Genomic DNA, 4,896 nt, shown 5'->3' on the forward strand with positions numbered 1-4,896 from the left:
TGAAATAAGAAAACAGTAGAATAACATAAAAGACCAGTAAGATGAGAAAGGAAGGGAGAGGGAAGACCACATAAAAGAAGGTGGAATGAAAGAAAAACAATGGATAAGGGAAACATGAAAGAAAGAAAACAACTAAGGAAAAAAATAAGGAAAAGAAAAAAAGGAAACAAAGAGAGAGAAAGAAAACAAAAACAAGAAATAAGCAGACAAAACCAAACAACAACCCAGGAAAAACAGACTAACCTCTTAGGCCCCTAAGAATAATTTTAGGTTGCTGGTGCCCATCAGTCAATCACCTTGCAGCCCACCCTTCACAGGTAATATATCCAGTTTTAGAGAATTAAATAAAGAATAAAAAATAAAATAAAATAATAATAATAAGTATAAAATAGCAGATCAAAAGCCTCAAACAAAAAAAATCTCAGTCTATACGTTCCTATCACAAGATGCCAGCTGGTAGCCTGATATCCTACTGGATCACTCTCTGGATCCCTTTTCTTCAGAGGTGCCTGGACTTATACCAGGGACCTAATATATATGAGGCAGACATTTTTCCACTGAGCTGCACCTACACCACAGGTTAGATAGGCTTGTTTTAAATTTTCATTTTTCATTTATTTTTTCTAATATATTTTTTATTAATTTAAAAAATATACATAGATCACACAAAATGTTGCATTAAAAATATAGGTTTCCATATACTGCACTCTCCACACCCCCATTTTTTCCACATCAACAACTTCTTTCATTAGTGTGGTACATTTATTCCATTTGATGAATACATTTTGGAGCACTCTATACAGCATGGATTATAGTTTACATTGTATTTTACACTCTCTCCCAGTCCATTTGGTGGGTTATGGCAGGATATATAATGTCCTGCTGCTGTCCCTGTAATTTCATTTAGAACAACTCCAAGTCTCAAAAATGCCCTCATATCATACCTCCATTTCCCTCCCTCTGCATTCAGCAGGTCCTATTGCCACTGTCTCTACACCAATGATATAATTTCTTCCATTGCTAGAGTCACAAAAATTCTATAGTAGAATTTTAATCCATGTTTTATTCCTCCATCCTGAGGACTTTGGGGTAGTGCTGTCCACTCCACCTCTCAATTGAGAGGGACCTTTTTTCCCACATGAATGGTGGATGAGACTCTCATGCCCATAGCTGTGGACTCTCGGTTCCTTGGTGTGGTGGTTGTCCATCCTCATCTCCCTGTCAACGGACCTGGGTAAGTCCAACAAACTGGAGAGTAGGTGCTACAACACCACTGAGGCTCAGGGCCCAGCTGGGACATGGACAACCCAGAGATTCAAGTCTCCTGGGCATCCACCAACCCCAGCACCAACCACAGGTTCAATACAAGGGAGAAGTCACATCTGAGTCCAACTCTCTCATACTCAGGAGCTCAAATTCCAAAGTAGGTCCCCCTGGCAAGGCACTGAACTCTGCCCTGACTGTAGGATCTGGGCGACTCCGTAGCCCTCAAGAGTATCATTACCATTACCTGGGGTTGTATCTACTTTGCCTGTCTCTGAGACCCTGTAGATAGGCTTTTGAAAGCTTATCTGGCTCTCTCCACCTCTTTTTCCCTCAGAAGATTTGGGCTTCTAACAGTTTATTGACTATCTCTCCCAGTTTTCTTCTCTCCTGGGCTAGTTAGGGGCCTGTCTCCACCTACGCCCTCAGTGACCTAGCTCTCTCTCCCAGGGAGGGTGGGTTTGACAGTTTGCCTCATCAGCACCCCCTCATCGCTCCCTGGGGCCACTTCAGTGCTAGCTGGGGTTCTTTTTGAGATTCAAAGGAGGCTCAGCTGGGCAAACACTCTGAAGAGAAACCACTCTCCTGCCTTTGCCAGAAACCTTTTCCGGTCAGCAAGGAGGACCTTTCCCACTGGATTGACTACAATTAGCCAGGGGTTTTATTGAAGCTGTTACCCTGAGGGTAAGGTACATGTGCGTTTCTTAGGTTTCTTAGTGGTAGGGGCAGTTAACTCATTGTTTTCCTTTGGCCTCTTTTTCTCTCTCTGTCCTTCCTGGTTGATGCTCAGCTTTCTCCTGATCTGCAGAGTCCCAAAGCAGCTTCTTCAGATAGCTATTCGCCCTTTCTCCATTGTTTTGGGAGAGAGTTGCGCCCTGCCTTCCTATTGAGACACCAGCTTCCTGGAAATCCTGAAGGATTTTTTTTTTTAATTGGAGAAACTGTGGGTTTATAGAAAAATCTTCTGATGGGTTCTGGTATGATGCATGCTGGAACTTTGGGAATTCATGACAAGGTGAAAGGGGAAGAAATAAATATCTTAGCTTTCTCTAAACAATGAAGGAGGGGTTAAAGAAAATTTAAGCTGATTTTAGAAGGTGGCCTTGACTTAAGATCTTTTCATAATATTAAATACCAAATATTAGATATTCAAAGGGTAAACAAAGCTCAGTCGTGTGAAGTTTGTCAGGGATGGAAATATGTCTATTTTCCGTTTGTATTTCTTCTCCTTCAGCTTTTAATCAGTGGGGTTTTTGTCCTCTTCATGTTAAATTTTTTGTTAAATGTTAACAAATATTTAATTTGTTAATTTTTTTTGTTAAATATTAACCAGTTCTAAGGTTTGTGTATTGCAAATTTTCTTCCAATGTTTTTATTTATCCACTTTGTAAATAGTTAATTTTGCCATGGGAGGTTTTATTCTTTTCTCTTAATTTTAAGTAATTAAATACAAAAGCCATTTCTTATATCAATTCTAAATTCTTTCCTTGTTAAGATGGCATCTCATAAAATATTATAGTTTTGTTATACTGTGATCTCTGATATATCTTAAAGTACACCTATATCTTATATACAGAGACAGATATAAATACATATTATACATACCCATACACAAATATGTTGCACTTTAGTGGTAGAGTTAACAAGAAGTATACAACGTACCAAACTTCATTTTCTCTCAAGTAATAACCAATTGCGGTAGTTAAGTGACTACTTCATCATTTTTCCAATGTATTATATATGACACATCATTTACTAAATTACCATATGTACCTGAACCTTATTCTGGACTCCAATCTCTACACTATGGTAGGCTATATGGAAGTTTGTCCCTGGAAAATCAAAGTTTTGGACATGTTCTCAGGGAAGGGTACTTGGAAACAGCAATTGTAGTTGACTCTAAGGTCAGAATTGGTTTAGGGATATAGGACTATGGCAGTTTAATATTATTTATGAATTTCAAAAAGAGATATTGATGTCTGTAAACCTTTCTGTTCCTCTGGACATGATACCCTTAGATTGATTTAAATCCAAAAGCTTTACATTTGCTTGATTAAATCAAGATTAAGGCTTTGGTTTGATCACATCATTAGTGTGTTCAGGTTGAGTCCCTGCCTCCTTGGTAGGCTGATAAGACAGACTCTCACATAGAGAAGATTCACAGAGGGAGAAAGACAGCTCCAAAGGTATGGCAGATGTCTGGTGAACAGAGATGAGCCATTCACCTGATAGTTTGCAGCTGACCTTGTGGGGGACCAGAGCAGCTGAGTCTGGTGAGAAACAAGCCTTGGGAAGACAAATGAGCCCTATGCCAGCTTAGAGCAGCTGAGCCCAGAAAGAAATGAGACCTCCAGCCTATGGCTGAGATTGGAAGAAGCTAGGCCCATGGAGCCTTAAGAGGAAAGAGGAAGGCTGAACCCTCCTCATCTGTCATTTTGCTTCAACACGTGGCAACAGAGGTTGATGAGAAAAGTAACCTTGAGTTGGACTCTTTAAGGCTTTGTAACTGTAAGCTTTTACCCCAAATAAATACCCTTTATAAAAGCCTACAGATTTCTGGCACTTTGTATCAGCACCCCTTTGGACAACTTAGATAGGGGCCCATGACTAAATGCTTTTGTAGAAGACAATGGCAAAGCGCGATGGCTATCCATGGAAGGATGATTGCTGAATAAACAATAGATTTATCTCTGATCTACCAAAAATTTTCTCTCTCCCAGAAAAAAAAAAGAAGTTATTCTGCAGGGACTCAATTGTGAGTCACCTTGGCTAGATTATGGTGTCAAGCAAGTATTGGCCTGACTGTGAGAATACTTCACAGACAGATTTAAGGCATTAGTCACTTGATTGTATCTGTGGCTAATTACAGCTACAATTAACAAAGGAGATTGCCTTCAGAGATAAGAAAAGTTTCCTTGTCCAATCAATGAAGTCCTTAAAGGGAGAAGTGATTACTTCAACAGTCAGAAAGAAGAATTTCTCTTCTTCAGCCTTCCAACTTTTTGGGATTTCATCATCACTTTCATTGGAGTTCATAATTTGTGGCTTCTTCTGGAGAATTCAATGTTACCATCAAGTTCCCAAATTTCGGCCTCTACCCGATGGAATTCAGACTTGCCTATCCTCACAGTTGTATGAACAAATTCCAATAATAAATTCCTTATTACTTATATATAAATATTTATTCTTTTATGTTTTTCTGGCTAATGCTGACACACCAATTGTCGATAGTTATGCTGAATCCTTTTGATCATCTAATTTCTCTTTATGAGCTTGAAAAAAATCTTTCAGATTCTATTTACTGGAATTGTTCTGTTGGAATTCAGATGAGCAATATAATTTAAATGTATTTTTCTTTATTTTTTTCTAGAATTTACCTGAAATACTTGCATTTCTTTCTTGTCATTTGCATGCAATTAGTATTACATGTTTTCTTGTATTCAGTTTAAAATAATTAATATGCATCATTTTGAAATTTCATCATCCAATAATAATATGATTGTTTATTCTTTCATATAAATTTACAGCCTATTAATAGTGTTTTAAACAGTATCAGTTATCGCTGCAGTTCTCAGCTCACCATAACTTGCTAATTATTTCATAAAATGTATTTATATATGGAAATTAATTTGT

The sequence above is a fragment of the Dasypus novemcinctus genome, chromosome 15 (assembly GCF_030445035.2).
Source record: "Dasypus novemcinctus isolate mDasNov1 chromosome 15, mDasNov1.1.hap2, whole genome shotgun sequence".
In the NCBI taxonomy this organism is placed as follows: domain Eukaryota; kingdom Metazoa; phylum Chordata; class Mammalia; order Cingulata; family Dasypodidae; genus Dasypus; species Dasypus novemcinctus.